A 17,723-nucleotide genomic window follows, 5' to 3' on the forward strand; every position below is an offset into this window, starting at 1 on the left:
GTGCACCAGCTCCTTTACCTGTTAAGCAACTTGCTGGCACTTGAAGTACTAGTGTTTTCTTTTGTTTTTACGATCTCACGTGAGATTGGCTCTAAACTCCTGGTTCTCCTGCTTCAGCCCCTTCAGTACTGAGGTAGGATTCCAGACCTGCAGGGGCTATGACCACCAAATTGGCCATCTTAAACTGCTGTGAGGTATTCCATCTGGGGATGGCCACAATTCGTCCAACTGGGTCTCATGGACGCTAGGATTATTTCAGTTTCAGTTAGCAGGAATTGCCAACAGTGCTTCACTGAACTTCCACAGAGACAGGTGTGTGTGTGTGTGTGTGTGTGTGTGTGTGTGTGGTGTAGAAGACGCAGGCTTGTGCCCAGGTTCTGTCACATAGCTACATCTTTGTTGTTTGCTTTAAAATGAAAAAATATGCTAACTGGGCGGTGGTGGCGCACGCCTTTGATCCCAGCACTCAGGAGGCAGAGGCAGATGGATCTCTGTGAGTTCAAGGCCTGCCTGGTCTATAAGAGCTAGTTCCAGGACAGGCTCCAAAGCTACAGAGAAACCCTGTCTCGAAAAAACAAAAGAGCCGGGCGGTGGTGGCGCACACCTTTAATCCCAGCACTCGGGAGGCAGAGGCAGGCGGGTCTCTGTGAGTTCGAGACCAGCCTGGTCTACAAGAGCTAGTTCCAGGACAGGCTCCAAAACCACAGAGAAACCCTGTCTCGAAAAACCAAAAAAAAAAAAAAAAAAAAAAAAAGAAAAAACAAAAGAAAAATATGCCAGCTCAGGCAGTGGTGGCACATGCCTTTAATCCCAGCACTCAGAAAGGCCTACACAGATCAATCTCGGAGTTCAAGGTCAGTGTGGTCTACACAGTAAGTTCCAAGACAGCCATAACTACGTTTATGAGACCCTGTCTCAAATTAACACATATTAATTTATATATTTTGTGTGTGTGTATGTGTGTGTATCTTATGTGTATGGGGTTTTTGCCTGCATGTAATCCTGTGTATGGCATGACTGCCTGAAGCCTTCAGAGACCAAAGGGCAGATGGTCCCTAAAAACTGGAATTTCGTGCAATTGTGAGCCTCTATGTAGGTGCTGGGAGCTAAACCTGGTCTCTCTGCAAAAGTATTAAGCACTCTTGACCACTAAGCTAATATGTACCCTTTTTGAAGTTTTTTGAGACAGGCTCTTCCTGTGTATCTAAGCTGTCCCAAAGCCCAGGTGATTCTCCAGGCTCTGTCTCATGAATGCTGGGGTTTACAGCTGTGAACTATTCCACCAGCCCAACTTTTTTGCTGGTCCAGTTTTGGGAAGGGACAGGAACATGCATGCTGTGACATATATGTGGAGCCCAGAGAGTAACCTGCAGAAATTGGTTATCTCAGCTGGGCAGTGGTGGCACAGCCTTTCATCCCTGCACTCAGGAGGCAGAGGCAGAGGCAGGTGGATCTCTATAAATTTGAGGCCAGCCTGGTCTACAGAGTGAGTTCCAGGACAGGCTCCAAAGCTACAGAGATACTCTGTCTCAAAAAAAAAAAAAAACCAAAACCGGGCAGAGGTGGTGCACGCCTTTAATTCCAGCACTCGGCACGCCTTTAATTCCAGCACTTGGGAGGCAGAGGCAGGCAGATCTCTGTGAGTTCGAGGCCAACCTGGTCTACAAGAGCTAGTTCCAGGACAGGAACCAAAAGCTATGGAGAAACCCTGTCTCGAAAATTCAAAAAGAAGAAGAAGAAGAAGAAGAAGAAGAAGAAGAAGAAGAAGAAGAAGAAGAAGAAGAAGAAGAAGAAGAAGAAGAAGAAGAAGAAGAAGAAGAAGAAATTTGTTATCTGCTGTTATCTGCGACCACATAAATTATAGGGATTAAACAGGTGCCAGGAGACACCCACCAAGTCATTTGAAGAGGGGATATAAAACATTCTAATTAATTGTGACATGTAGTCTCCACAGTGTAGCACAGTCAGTGGAACTGGAACTCTCTATTGTAAGCCAGGCTGTCCTCAAATCTATTGGGAGATTCACCTGCCTCTGCCTTCTGCATGCTGGGATTTTGTTATTGTTGTTTTGTTTTGCTTTGCTTTTGTTTTTGTTTTCGAGACAGGGTTTCTCTGTGTAGCTTTGGAGACTGTCCTGGAACTCACTCTGCAGACCAGGCTGGCCTCAAACTCACAAAGATCTACCTGCCTCTGCCTCCGGAGTGCTGAGATTAAACATGTACGCCACCACTGCCCGGCTAGCTAGGATTATTGGGTGGGGCGACCATGCCCAGCCGAATGATTGGTTTTTTGTTTTTTTTTTTTTAGTTGACACATGGTTGTGCACAGTTGTAGCAAACTATAATATTTTGATACTAATAAACAGTGTATAATGATCAGAACAGAGTAACTGACATAGCATTTTTCTGAGACAGGCTTTCACTGTGTCTGTCCTGAAACTTGCTCTGTGGACCAGGCTGGGTTCAAACTCAGAGAGCTGCCTGCCCCTGCCTTCCGAGTTCTGGGATTAAAGGTATCACCAACATGGGGGTCACTGTCTTTGTGTCACGAATATTCACATTTTTCTCTACTAAATACCTGAAAAATGCAATGTTTTTATTAGAGACACATGTTTTGCAGTAAATGATCTGTAAATCTGCTCCAAAGAACACAATAGGCAGGGCTTAGTGGCAATTACCTATAATCCCAACACACAGGAGGCAGAAGCAAGTAGATTTCTGTGAGTTCAAGGCCAGCTTGGTCTACACAGAGAGTTTCAGGCCAGCCAGGGCTACATAGTGAGACCCTGCCTCAATAAAAAAATAAAAATAGCCGGGCGGTGGTGGCGCACGCCTTTAATCCCAGCACTCGGGAGGCAGAGGCAGGCGGATCTCTGTGAGTTCGAGACCAGCCTGGTCTACAGAGCTAGTTCCAGGACAGGCTCCAAACCACAGAGAAACCCTGTCTCGAATAACCAAAAAATAAATAAATAAATAAAAATAAAATAAAATAAAAATAAAAAAAGATAAAAAACAAATCAAAGGCAAATTCTTGATGGGTGAACACCATTATTACTTCCAAGCATACAAATTTCTGGATCATTTACTTGACAGTAAAATGACCCAACACAGACCCAGACAGATTACCAGGAGCCAGGAATTGACACCAATTTAAAAGGGGAAAGGAAAATGTTATATATAAAAAAGTCACAAAGTGCCGGGCGGTGGTGGCGCACGCCTTTAATCCCAGCACTTGGGAGGCAGAGGCAGGTGGATCTCTGTGAGTTCGAGACCAGCCTGGTCTACAAGAGCTAGTTCCAGGACAGGCTCCAAAACCACAGAGAAACCCTGTCTCGAAAAACCAAAAAAAAAAAAAAAAAAAAAAAAAGTCACAAAGTGGGCTGGAGAGATGGCATAGTGGTTAAGAGCACTGACTACTCTTTCCGAGGATCGGGGTTCAATTCCCAGCAACCACATGGTGGCTCACAATATAATGAGATCTGATGCCCTCTTCTGTCATGCATGCACACGTGCAGGTAAAGCACTCACATAAGTAAATAAATTTAAAAAGAAAAGAAAATGAAAATGAAAACAGCCAGGCAGTGGTGGTGCACACCTTTAATCCCAGCACTAGGGAGGCAGAGGCAGGCAAATCTCTGTGAGTTCAAGGCCAGCCTGGTCTACAAATTAAGTTCCAGGACTGCTAGGACTGTTATACAGAGAAGTCCTGTCTCAAAAACTAAAAACAAGCCAGGCGGTGGTGGTGCACACCTGTAATCCCAGCACTTGGGAGGCAGGCAGATCTCTGTGAGTTCGAGGCCAGTCTGGTGTACAAGAGCTAGTCCAAGGACAGGCTCCAAAACCACAGAGAAACCCTGTCTAGAAAAACCAAACAAAGAAATAAAAAGTCACAAAGTATAGCAGGGCAGGGTAGTACTCTGATCCCAGACACTGAGGCTGAGCCAGGAGGATTGAAATTTCAAGGATGCCCTGCTATTTTAAAAAAAAGAAAAGAAAAAAGTAAAAAAGAGGGCCGAGATGTAACTTAGTACTAAGAGTTCATGACCTACGTTCAATCCCCAATACTGCAGAGACACACACACTCACACACACCATACACACAAAATGTTCTGGAACAATCAGAGAATTCTTTGTGGAAGGCTTAGTTGTTTACAGAGTTGCCAACAGGTTGACAAGATGTATCGGGAACTTGAGAACCTTGCAAGTGTTGCTTCTCACTCACCACCAGGGGGCGATGCCTTCATTCAGCTAATCATTAAGACTGGCATGGTCCCAGCTCAGAGACAGGAGGTGCTGAGCTTCAAGATAGGCTTTTGTCTATGTAACAAGTTCAAGGCCAGCCTGAGTTACGTGAGACCCTGTCTCAAACACTAGAATTAAACATAGGGTCTGGCTCTTACCTTTCTTCCTTGTTTCTCCCGTCTCTCTGCCTGCCTCTTTCATATTCCCACTCTCACATGGCCTTTCGCTGCTCTTTCACTCTCTCCCTCCACCCCCTTACACTAACTCTTTTTTTTTAAATATTTATTTATTTATTTATTTATACAATATTCTGTCTGCATGTATGCCTGCTTGACAGAAGAAGGCACCAGACCCCATTACAGATGGTTGTGAGCCACCATGCGGTTGCTGGGAATTGAACTCAGGACCTTTGGTAGAGCAGGCAATGCTTTTAACCTCAGAGCCATCCCTACACTAACTCTTAAAAAAAAAAAAGAAAGAAAAGAAAAGAAAAGAAAAAAGGGCTGGAGAGATGGCTCAGTGGTTAAGAGCATTGCCTGCTCTTCCAAAGGTCCTGAGTTCAATGCCCAGCAACCACATGGTGGCTCACAACCATCTGTAAAGAGGTCTGGCGCCCTCTTCTGGCCTTCAGTCATACAGACAGAATATATTGTATACATAATAAATAAATAAATAAATAAGAAAGGAAGAAAAGAAAAGAAAAAAGAGCTGGAGAGATGGCTCAGTGGTTAAGAGCTTTGCCTGCTTTTCTAAAAGGTCCTGAGTTCAATTCCCAGCAACCACACGGTGGCTCACAACCATCTGTAATGAGATCTGGTGCTCCGTTCTGGCCTGTGGGTATGCAAGCAGGCAGAATGCTAGATACACAATAAATAAATCTTAAAATAAGTAAATAAAAATAAAAAAAACAAGGGGGTGGGTCTGGCTGGGTGGTGATAGCCCACACCTTTAATCACAGCACTCTGAAGACAGAAGCAGGTGGATCTCTGTAAATTCAAGGCAAGTTCCAGGATAGCCAAGGCTGTTACACATAGAAACCCTGTCTCAAAAAACAAACCAAAACAAAAATTAGGGGCCTAGAAGATGGATCAATCAGTAAAGTTAGGATTTCCCCCTCCCCACCCCAGGACCCTGGTAAAAGCCAAATATTACATCACACATCTCTAATCCCCAAACTAGAAAGGCAAAGACAGGTAGTTCCTGGAGGTGATCTCTAGATTCTTGAAAAGACCCTGATGAAAAAGTTAGGCAGAGGACCAGCAAAGTTGCTCCATGAGTGCTTGTCGCCAAGACTGGTGACTTGAGTTGGAGCCCTGGAACACATGTAGTGGGAGGTGGAAAACCTAGAAATTGTTCTTGACCCCCCCACATCTTAACATTCACAAGTGTGATTGTGTGACCACACACATAAATGTAGGACTAAGGTGGAAGCAACTGAGGTAGGATGATGGCAAATTCAAGGCCTCCTGAGCTACGCGGTGAGTTCACGGTGGTTCCCAGCACCCACAAAGAGCAGCTCACCATGGCCTGTACCTCCAGTTCCAGGGGATACAACTACCTCAAGTGGCCATATGCACAGAGACATACATACATACACAAAACTTTTTTTAGGTTTTAGAAAGCGTTTTATTATTTTATGTCTGGTTTTGCCTGCACAGATGTCTTGTGTGCAGTGCCTGAATAGGCCAGAAGAGGGAGTCAGATCCCCAGGACTAAAGTTATAAATGAGCCTCTTTGAGGATCCTAGGAAGCCAACCCTGAAAGATCGATCAGTCAGTACTCTTACCCACTGAGCCATCTCTCCAACCTTTACAATTTTACTTTTTAAAAAATTTTTATGTTTAATGGGCTGGGGACATAACTAAGTGTATGAGGGTTTATCCAGATGTATGAATGTGTGAAGTCCTAAATACACACACACACACAAAACCTCAACCACACCACATAGTCAATTCAGGGCCAGTAGTGCATTTCAATGGTAGAAGTTCTGGGTTCTAGACGCAGCAGGCAGAACCAAGTCTAAGTCCCAAGGTGGTTGTGAGGACTCAGGTTCCCCTGCGCGGTCAGGAGGCCCTTGTGCTTCCACCGTACGCCGCTAGGTGGCAGCAGGCGCACGATGGATTCGCGGCGCAGGACCAGCGCGGGGGGCAATTCAGGCAGAGGAAGCTGATGAAATCCTAGCCAACTTGCAGTGAGCTCATCCCGCCCGGGCGCCTCCGGAAGCCACGGGGCCGCCTGGCCGGAGCGATAACGCTCTGGTTTGGAACCAGGGCGGGAAGTCCTTCCTGAAGTCTGCCTTGTATAGGACCTGCTGCCAGAAGCCTGGGCATGCGGGGAGGGGAGGGAGAAAGGTGGGAAAAGGTACCCGCTGGCTGTCTCTACACAATAAAAAAGAAAGTGAATTCTGAGCCTAGCGATGGATGGAGAGCAAGAGGGAAGGGAAGGAAGAAAAGGAGGAGAGGAGAGATGGATGCGTATGGGAGAGACTTGTGGGAGCGACAAAGACAGGGAAACTGAGGTAGAGGTCGGGGAGACAGAGGCAAGCTCAAGGAAAAGCAAACATAGCAAAAAGGCGGGACGTGGGAGACAGAACTAGGGAGAGATCCCCGGCGACAGGGACCGACAGAGTGGCAGGGATACTGAGGCAGGACGGGCTGTTATCACATTGGAGACAGGAGGGACCAGGCCCTGCGGGATGGGGCGCATTGTGGGCCCGCCCAGCCCCCCAGCCCCGCGGCGGCGCGGGCCAGTTACCAAGTTACCAAATTACCGCAGGATTCCGGAGCTTCTGACTGGCGAGGCCGCAGCCAATCAGCGAGCAGCGCCGCTGTTCTCGGGCAGGAGGCCTGGAGACACGCGCACCTTCCCACACCCAGGAAGCCGCTGACACAGGCTCGGTGGCGCGCGCCTCTACTGACTGTCCCGCGGCCACGCGGTGTTCATCTCCACGGTAGCACACACACGGAGACCATACAGACACACACACACATGCACGCACGCACATTCACACAAACATGCACTGCACATGTATACGCATTCGTACATAAATACACATTCACACGTGCACACACAGACAACACAGATATGCATATACACACATATACAAACATGCACACACAGGAACATGCACATGCATATAAACGCACAAGTGCATACACAATTCACTTATACACATGCACATACACAACGCACACATGCTCATATACACAAACATATACCATACATGCATATATACACAATCACACACACTACAGGCATGCACAATCCCCAAAACACAGACATGCACGGCCTGGGATACTCAGCACTAAACAGCATTCTGAGGTCAGTAGAGCAATGCATAGTCCATACACACCTCTTCACTGACACACAATGGCCTTTTCACAAGTAACAGTGACACAGTCATAAGCCCCCACCCGCATTATCACAACCATACACAAGAGTGAGACATAATAATCTACACGATCTCACTAATGTGTACACAGTTCCAGGGACAAACCCCCCAACCTTCAGGTGTAACCATAGTGACATAATCAATGACACGTGGCATTGTATAGATAACATATATACTTGGTGGTAATGTGTAGCATGTAAACACGCCTCATCACTATGACACACACGCACGTAAACACGCCTCATCACTATGACACACACGCACAGTCCTACTGGTGCTTTGCATGATGGACACCATCAGAGGGACACACAACCACACTAACATCGGTACAGGGATACAACATGTCCACAACCTTCCACACACACGTGGCTGGGATACAATTCCAGTGTTACGCAAACACAACCCCACACTAGTAGCATCATATCGACACATATATGCTGGCCCCGCTGGCTATAGCTGCACACTTGTCACATGAGGGCATCCCATAGTAGCTCAAGGACTCACAACTATTTTGTCACAACAGCCTGACAAATTCCATCCTTAGCATGCTGACAGGAACCATCACACTGACACACTAACCCCCTTACACAACTTCCTGACACACTGGCCACACACCTAGAGAAACTGTCACTCACACAAACACACACATCATCCTTGCCCTGGTCCCTGGAAGCTAAGTGCACGTGGGATGCTGGGAGAGAGATGCAGGGAGGACGTGTGTTTGTGTATTTGTGTGCAGTTCCTCCTCCTTCCTGCACTTCCTGGGGGCGGAGCCAAGCGGCTGCCGCTGTTACCGGGTAAACTTCCCCGCCTCCCCCCAGTGAGGCCATTAGTCACCCCCCCCAGGATGATGTCATCGCCTCATTCTGGAGGCTGAGTAATCCTAGTCCCCGCCCCCTCCCCCCAGGTACCAGGGATGGGGTGGACCGCACCTGGGCTCCGCGGAGGACCGAAGCTGGGGTCCGGAGCTCAAGGCTCGGCGCCTTGGCTGTCCCTGGGGTGGGGACTGAGGAATCTGGGTCTCTCTAAAGTGACTTAAGAACGCATATTAGGGTCCCTGGAGACTGGGCTTCCAGCCCTGTATCGGGGCTAGCAGACCCCGGGATCTTCTTTTTCTTAATGCTCACTCATTTGCTTTGTGTTTGATGTGGGGTTTGCTTTGTATTTATTTGTTCATTTATTTATTTATTTGACAGTGCTGGGGCTTTACCCATGCTAGGCAAGGTATCCACCAATGAGCTACATCCACATCCACACCCCCCCTTTTTGTGAGACACAGTTGCCCCCTAAGGATAGAATTGTCACTAAGTCTGGCCTTGAAGTCATTCTGTAGTCCATGCACACTATAAACTTTCTATCCTCCTGCCTCAGCTTCCCAAGTAGCAGGGAATATAGGCCTGTATCCGTGTGTTCTGCTTATTTGTGTTCTTATGAAAATAGAGTCTTGCCGGGTGGTGGTGGTGCACACCTTTAAACCCAGCACTCGGGAGACAGAGGCAGGCGGATCTCTGTGAGTTCGAGGCCAGCCTGGACTACAAGAGCTAGTTCCAGGAAGGCTCCAAAGCTACAGAGAAACCCTGTCTCGAAAAACAAAAAAATAAATAAATAAGAAAGAAAATAGAGTCTTACTCTGTAGACCAATGTGACCTGGCACTCTTAGCAATCCTCCTGCCTCAGCCTCCTGGATATTGGAACGGCAGGCATGAGCCATCACATCTGTTCAGTTCTAAGGTCTTGATTACGCCAAGATACTCCCCACATCCACTTTAAGGGTTGGATTTGCTCTCTCTCACCCATGTTTGGGGGTAGAGCCTGCTCAGGGTGTGTGATGTTCTGAGGTCTGGAACCCTAGGTCAGGATGGATTGGGTGCTAAGGAATATACAAAGCTGTGAGGGCAGAAACCCTGCTTCTGGGAGATCAACAAGATGGACCCTTGGAACAAGTGCTCATGGGAGAGAGCAAAAAGGCAGACTTTGAGGATGGGCACGTGATCAAATGGATGGAACTAGATACCATGTGAGCTAACTGGCATCATAGGGTCTGCTTCGCAACCGCCTGAGTCTCTATGTCCTGTAGAGTGAGACATGGGTCCTTATTTTCAAAGGATCGTTCAGACATACCTGGCTCCCCCTCACCCTGCTCTAATTTTTCCTGACAGGGTCTCATGTAGTCCAGGCTGGCCCCTAAAACTTATTATGTAGCCTTGAACTCATGACTGTGCTGTCTCTACCTCCCTATATTTGGTATTGCAGGGATGGACCACTATCCTCCACTTTACAGGGTGCTGTGGATGGACCACAGGACTTCATGGACACCTGGCAAGCTCTTTACAAACTGAACCTCATCCCCAGCCTGGCAGCCTTTTCGAGGGGACTCAAGGCCTTGTTTCCTGGAGCTAGTACTCCCTGGGAAGAAAGGATTGTATACTTGTTTTGTAGCCCAAGGTATGCTTAAACTTCCCACTTAACCCATGCTGGCCTTAAATCTCTGATCCTCCTGCCCCCTCCTTCCAGATACCAGGATAAGCTGGGATAAAGGGGTGCACCACCATTTCTGGCTCGTGTCCTTGCTTTTTTTTTTTTCTGTCTTGTTTGTTTTGGGTTTTGAGAAGGGATCTCAATATGCAGCTCAGGCCATCCTGTAACTCTCAATGCAGACCATGCTGGCTTTGAACGTACAGAGACTCCTCCTGCCTCTGCCTCATCTTGCCGAGGGTTGGAATAAAAGTATGCACCACCACACCGCAGGTCAATGTCCTGTTTTTATGGACATAGCTGAGTTCATTGTGTGTGTTTGGGGGGAGAGTGTTCTTGCCTGTTTTTGAGAAAGAGTTTTGTTATGTGTTCCAGGGTGGCCTCAAACTCCTGGCAATCCTCCTGCCTCAGCCTCTGGAGTGCTGGGATGACAGGCCAGCATTACCATACCTTGTGTACCAGTGTTTGTGTGAGGCCACAAATGGGTTTCTTTTCTGGAAAATCTTCCAACTTATTTTCCATGGCCTGGACTCTGAATTCTCTTAAGAGCATGGGTTGAGTCACTCCCTGCCTCCGTGGGGTCACCACGCAAAGGTCTCTTTATGGAAGGGGCATACTTGGTGACTGTTTTCCTAAGACCAACTCCATGGGACTCTCCAGCAGTTTTGGGGGGGAGTAACTTTGCACATCTGCCGTCCCCACTCCATCTTAACTGCACATCCTTGCTCTGTAAAGGTGCAGGACAGCATGGAGAGCAGAAGACTCACCCCAACCGGCCCCGAGCAGCCCGCAGCTCCCCGGGGCCCGGCTCCCCCACACTCCTACCCAGCACCGAGGGCTCCCCCAGATCCGGGAGGACTTTGGCGGCGACCAATGAGCGCTCTCGCCGTCTCCGGGAGCCGGGTCGGCTCTGCCCGCCTGGCATTGGGCACGCGATGGGCAGCGGCGGGCGGGGCCTGGGGGCTCCTCGCGCCTGGTTGGGCCAGGCTTGTTGCTGGGTAACGGGGCGGCGAGTTTCCCCTGGCAACGGCGGCGGGTACCGCTCACTGGCTGGCCGAGATGGAGGCAGGGCACAGGCAGGCAGGCCCCGCAGACCCCAGCAACAGCGCGGCCCCCGCCCCGCGCTGAGCTGTAACCTTCACACGCACAGCTCGGACCCTGCGGACGCTGGGACGCCCCGCCGCCCCCTGCATCCTGGCCCCACTTGGGGACCCAGGATGTCACTCCCCATCCGGACCAGGGTCCTTAGGTGGAAAGTTAAGTCCTTCCCAACTCCTGAGCTGCAGTTTCCTGCTTTAATTTTTTTTCCACCCTTATATTTTAGACAAGCTCTTACTATGGAGCCCAGGCTCGCCTCCAACTCACAACAATCCTCCAGCTGTAGTCTTTCAAGTACTGGGATGACAAGTGTGCACCACACTGAGCTAACAACTGCTTATTTTATTCATATATATATATATATATATATATATATATATATATATATATATATATATATATATATAGTTTTTGTGAGACAGGCTCACAATATACTCCTGCCAGACCTGAACCTCACTATGTAAACCAGGTTGCCCTTTAACGCACAGAGATCTGCCCACCTCTGCCCCCTGAGTGTTGGGATTAAACACCTTCATCATCACGTCCGACTTGTTTAACTTTATTCTTGAAACGGTCTCATGTAACCCAAGGCTGGCCTCTAACTTACAGCAATTCTCCTGTCTCAGCCTCTCGAGTGCTGGGATGACAGGGATGAACCGCCACACGGGGCTGACATCTGTTTATTTATTTCATTTAAAATATTTTTTTTTCTTGAGACAGAGTTGTCTAAGACTTGCTACATAATCCCAGATGACCTTGAACTTCTGACCCTCCTTCCTCTGTTTCCAGGTTCTGGGACTACAGGCCGGCACCACCACATCCAGTCATACAGGGTACTTGAGACTGAACTCAGTGCCTCGTAAATGCTTAGTAGACACGACAACAGAGTTGGGTCCTCAGCACTGACATCTGAATTTTGGAGCCAGCATCTCACTGGGAAAGTGTGACTCCTGGAACAATCCTCAGTCTCAACATGTTGCAAGCACTCCAAAGTCCACCCAGACCTTTGTTCAGTTTTGGGACAGATGGGGAAAGAGAGACAAAGAGAGGCAGAAATACTTCATTGAGTGTTTTGGGAAGCTGACTTCACAGTCTGGGGCCTTATCCACTGCACTATGCAGAAGGCCCTTGAAGGAGCTTTAACATTCAGAATGAGAAACACGGCGGGTGTGGTGGAACACAGTTGGAAACATAGCATTTGGGAGATTGGGGTAGAAAGAGGTCTCGAGTTCCTGGCCAGCCTGGACTACACAGTAAGACTCTTTCTCAAAGAAAAAAATAAATAAATTTAAAAATCTGCCGGGCAGTGGTGGCGCACGCCTTTAATCCCAGCACTTGGGAGGCAGAGGCAGGTGGATCTCTGTGAGTTCGAGACCAGCCTAGTCTACAGAGCTAGTTCCAGGACAGGCTCCAAAGCCACAGAGAAACCCTGTCTCGAAAAACCAAAAAAAAAAAAAAAAAAAAAAATAGCCGGGCGGTGGTGGCGCACGCCTTTAATCCCAGCACTCGGGAGGCAGAGACAGGCGGATCTCTGTGAGTTCGAGACCAGCCTGGTCTACAAGAGCTAGTTCCAGGACAGGCTCCAAAACCACAGAGAAACCCTGTCTCGAAAAAACCAAAAAAAAAAAAATAATAATAATAATAATAATAATAAAAAAATAAATAAAATAAAAAATAAAAATCTATGCATGGGAAGCTGGAGCTAAGTTTAGCAGTTAAGAGTACTGCATGCCAGCTGTGGCGGTGAACACCCTTGTCCCAGCACTCAGGAGGCAGAGGCTGGAGAATCTCTGAGAAAAGGCTGATTGGCCGGTAGGCAGGCAGGACAACCAAACTAAGAGAGTGATGGGAAAAGGGCGGAGTCAAAGGAGATAGGAGGAGACCGAGGAGAAAATGGGGTAACAAGGCATGAGCCTCGTGGCAAAGCATAGATGAGAAATATGGGTTATTTAAATATAAGAGTTAGCTAGTAACAAGCCTGAGCTATCAGCTGAGCATTTATAATTCATATTAAGTCTCTGAGTGATTATTTGAGAATGGCTACGGCACAGGAAAACTATGCCTACAGATCTCTATCAGTTCGAAGCCAGCCTGATCTACAGGCCTACAAAGCAAGTTCCAGGACAGCCAGGGTTGTCATACAGAAAAACCCTGTCACATTAAAAAATAAATTAAAAAAGCACTTGGATGCTCTTCCAGAGGAGCAGGTTCAATTCCTTGTACCCACTTTGCAGCTCACCTCACAACTGTCTGTAACTCCAGTCCTGAGAATCCAAAGTGAGACCCTGTCTCAGAAAATGAAAACCTAATGAATAAAAAGTTTTAATAAAGACTGGGGGTATAACTGAGCAAAACAATGTCTGTCTAGACTAGTCTACCCACAGCCCTAAGTTCAGTCCCCAATGGAACAAAAAGGGAGGTCAGCCTAACATCTGAGCTTCCTGCCTCAGCCTCCATAGCGTTGGAATTACAGAGGCTACAGTAGCCTTTCAGTTTAACTCACTGGGGATTCTAGGCAGGGGCTCTACCACTGAGCCACACCCCAGCCCCTCACTGGGGATTTCTGGTAGGGGCTCTACCACTGAGCCACACCTCCACTCACTCCAGGGAACATTCTGCCTTGTTTGGAAAGGTACTGTGGCATCCTGTGGGCAAAGAGATCAGAAGTTACTCAGTATGCTAAAATGGCCAACAACAAAACTTATTTAGGCCTAAATGTCCATGGAGCTGAGGAGAAGAAATCTGGGTCTAGAATGACTCTCTGCTCGACCACTTTATCCCCACCCTTCATGGCCACTCTATCCCCACCCCTCATGGCCACTCTATCCCCACCCCTCATGGCCACTCTATCCCCACCCCTCATGACCAAACTATCCCCACCCCTCATTTCTTCCCATTTGGCCTCTTGGGTTCCCTCCACTTCCATGATGTTGGACTATCAGTCGGCTACGTGGGCACCTCACCTCTATCTCTCATCTGTGACTCCTTCAAGCTTCAGAGCCTCCCCAAAGATGGTTTCAGGAGCTTAGGCAGGGAGTCCTGCCAGAATGTCTGAAGACAATATCAACATGAAAATGAAGGTGGAGTCTATACAATCTCTGTTGCCCTAGAGCAGTGGCTCTCAACCTTCCCACTGCTGTGACGCATCTATGCAGTTTCTCATATTGCGGTAACTCCCAACCATAAAATGATCTTTATTGATACTTTATAATGCAATTTTGATGCCAGGCAGTGGTGGCGCACATCTTTAATCCCAGCACTTGGGAAGCAGAGGCAGGCGGATCTTTGTGAGTTCGAGGCCAGCCTAGTCTACAAGACAGGCTCCAAAGCTACAAAGAAACCCTGCTCAAAAAAAAAAAAAAAACAAACCAAAAAAAACCCATAATCCAATTTTGATACTGTTATGAATCGTAATGTAAACATTTGTGTTTTCTGATGGTCTTAGGTAACCCCTGTGAAAGGGTCATTCAACCCCCAAAGGGGTTGCAATTCACAGTCACTGCCCTAGATTAAAGGGGTCTCAAAACACAGCCCTTCCTAGCTGGGGAGATGGTTCAGTGGGTAAAGTCTTTGCCACATGAGGTTGACGACCCAAGTTCAGTCTCAGCACCTGAATAAAGCTAGGCATTTTGGTGTGGGTCTGTAACTCAGGCGTTGAGAGGCAGAGACAAGAGGACCCCAGACTCACTAACCAGCTAGCGTAGCCAATGCCTTTGCCTTTGTGGTGTGGGTCTGAACTCAGGCGTTGAGAGGCAGAGACAAGAGGACCCAGGCTCACTAACCAGCTAGCATAGCCAATGCCTGAGCTTCAGGTTCAGTGTGAGAGAGACCTTGCTTTAAAAAATAAGGTGATGATGCCTGGTGGTGGTTGTGCACACTTTAATCCTAGCTCTCTGTGAGTTCAAGGCCAGCCTGGTCCACAAAGTGAATTCCAGGACATCCAGTGCTACTAAGAGAACCCCTGTCTCAATAAAAAAACAAAAAAAACTTAAAGGCATCCGTCATCACCACCCACCTCTGAGAATCCATCTTGATGGTCCCAGCTGAGTTTTAATCTCTAGCCCTCATTTTACTTTTTTGGTTAAATGGTTAAATTTCATTATTTTTATTTTATTGTATTCTGTGTGGGGGTGTTGGATCCCTTGGAGTTGGAGTTGCAGACAGTTGTAGTTGTGGACTGCCCTGGTCCTAGGGAATTGAACCCAGGTCCTAGGGAAGAGCAGCCAGGGCTCTTAACTGCAGAGCCATCTCTCTAGCCCCTCATTTCACTTTTTAATTTTGTGACTTAATCAGTAAGCTAAGCCGCTGATTTTTCCATTCTCCTGCTTCACCCTCCAGAGTAGTTGGGATGTCAGGCCTGGACCAGTAGGCTAACCTTTACTACTATCCTTTATTTAATAATGGCTCTTGACCTTCGGGTTTGGGGTGACAGGAGGGTTGACTTTAGAGGTGCCTTTGAGAGATGCTGAAGCCTGGCTCTACACAGCATCTCCACCCACAGATTCCCATCCCTTTCATACTTAATTCCAGCCCGGCTGGTTGCTGCTGGGTCGTGTGTTGGTAGCCTGAGGTCACTGGATGTGACCCAAGCTGCACAACAGGCAGAAGACAAGAGCCTGTCCCCTTCCCAGTTACTTCACTGAGAGGCCCAGAGCAAACACTGTTCCTAATTAGTCCCACTAATGACAACAGCAAATACTGATTAGGCCTTCGTGTCATTCGCTGTGTTTAATGACTTCCGAGGAACATCTCATTTAATAAGCTGAAAGCAGGGCTGTGCTGGTGCCTCTAAGCCTGACCTACTGTGAGAAATCCACCTCTGCAGCTGACACGGGTGGCGCACGCCTTTAATCCCAGCACTCTGGAGGCAGAGGCAGGCGGATCTCTGAGTTCAAGGCCAACCTGGTCTACAGAGCGAGTTCCAGGACAGTCAGGGAAATATAAAGAAAACCTGTCTCAAAAAAAGGACAGGGGCCCCGGCGGTGGTGGCGCCTGCCTTTAATCCCAGCACTCGGGAGGCAGAGGCAGGCGGATCTCTGTGAGTTCGAGGCCAGCCTGGTCTACAAGAGCTAGTTCCAGGACAGGCTCCAAAACCACAGAGAAACCCTGTCTCAAAAAACCAAAAAAAAAAAAAAAGGACAGGGGAGGGAGTTAGAGAGATGGTGGTTCAGCAATTAAAAACACTGAGTGCCCTGACACCTTTACACCAATGCACATAAAATAAATTTAAATAAATAAATAGAAAACAAAGAAATGCAGCCATCTTCACTATGGTTTGCTGGTTTGTTGGGTGTGGATCTCATATATCCTAGGCACGACTCAAATTCGCTGTGCAGCTGTTAATGGCCTTATCCTGACTCAGCCTTGCATGGGCTGGGATTGCACCACCATGCCATGTCTGGTCGTATGCTGTGCTGAGGATGGAACCCAGGGTTTAATGCATGCTTGCCAAGTACTCCAACTGAGCTGGGTGGGATTTTTGTTTTAATTAATTTATTAATTTAAATTAGTTAGTTTAATTTGTTAATTTAGTTATTTTGTATATGTGTGATGCTAGGATTAGACCCCAGGACCTTATGCCTATTAGGCAAGTATTCTCTTTGTTTTTGAAACATGCAGGCCCCAGGCAGGCCTCCTCTGCAACCCCAGGGCTGGGAGATAGGCTCAGGGCACCACACCCAGTAAAATGTATAATCAAACTTATTGTTGTACCCAAAAGCTGTCTTTTATTGCCTGTAAATGTTTATCAATGAGTTGCACTACAGGTTGGTGAGCTGGGGGCTGGGGTGGGGGTTTGGTGATAAAGGATTGGAGTGATATCCCCCTAAGCCCTGTGCTCTGCACTAGTTCCCAGGACCAAAATAAAAAACCCTGGGAGAAAGAAAGGATGAAGCAGGAAGGAATGAAGGAAGGGGTCTAGAAGCCAATAACAGTCTCAGATATTTGAAATAGTAAGGTCTCTCCTGAGATTTTGACCCTTATTTTGTTAGATCTAAGTTCCTGGTGATGGGGCAGGTCATGTCTGAGAACCTGGCCTCTCTTTCTCTCTCTGTGTTCCTTTTTGCTATTGTTCTCCCCCACCCCCCAACACACACACAGGCTGTTATTATTCTGAGACAGGATTTCTTTATATAGCTGTCTAGGCTAGAAATGCTATGTAGATGAAGCTGACTTCAAATTCACAGAGATCCTCCTGCCACTGCCCCTAGTGTTGGGATTAAAGGCATGTGCCACCATATCTAGCTATTTCTATGTGTTTATTTTTTTCTTGCTAGATGCTTTGATCAATCCTTCCCCTCCCCCAATTCCTCCCACCTTTTTACTCACCCAACTTCATATTCGTTCTCTCTGCCTTAGCAAAACAAAACAAAACCCAAAAACAGAAAATCAAAACAAACCAAAAAACCAGTAAGACAACAGACAGTGGTAGCACACGCCAGTTTCAGGCCAGCCTTGGGCTCTTTCTGTCTCAAAAAGCAGGTGCTGGAGGAATGGACCTGTGGTTTCTGCACCAGGTG

The sequence above is a fragment of the Chionomys nivalis genome, chromosome 2 (assembly GCF_950005125.1).
Source record: "Chionomys nivalis chromosome 2, mChiNiv1.1, whole genome shotgun sequence".
NCBI lineage: Eukaryota > Metazoa > Chordata > Mammalia > Rodentia > Cricetidae > Chionomys > Chionomys nivalis.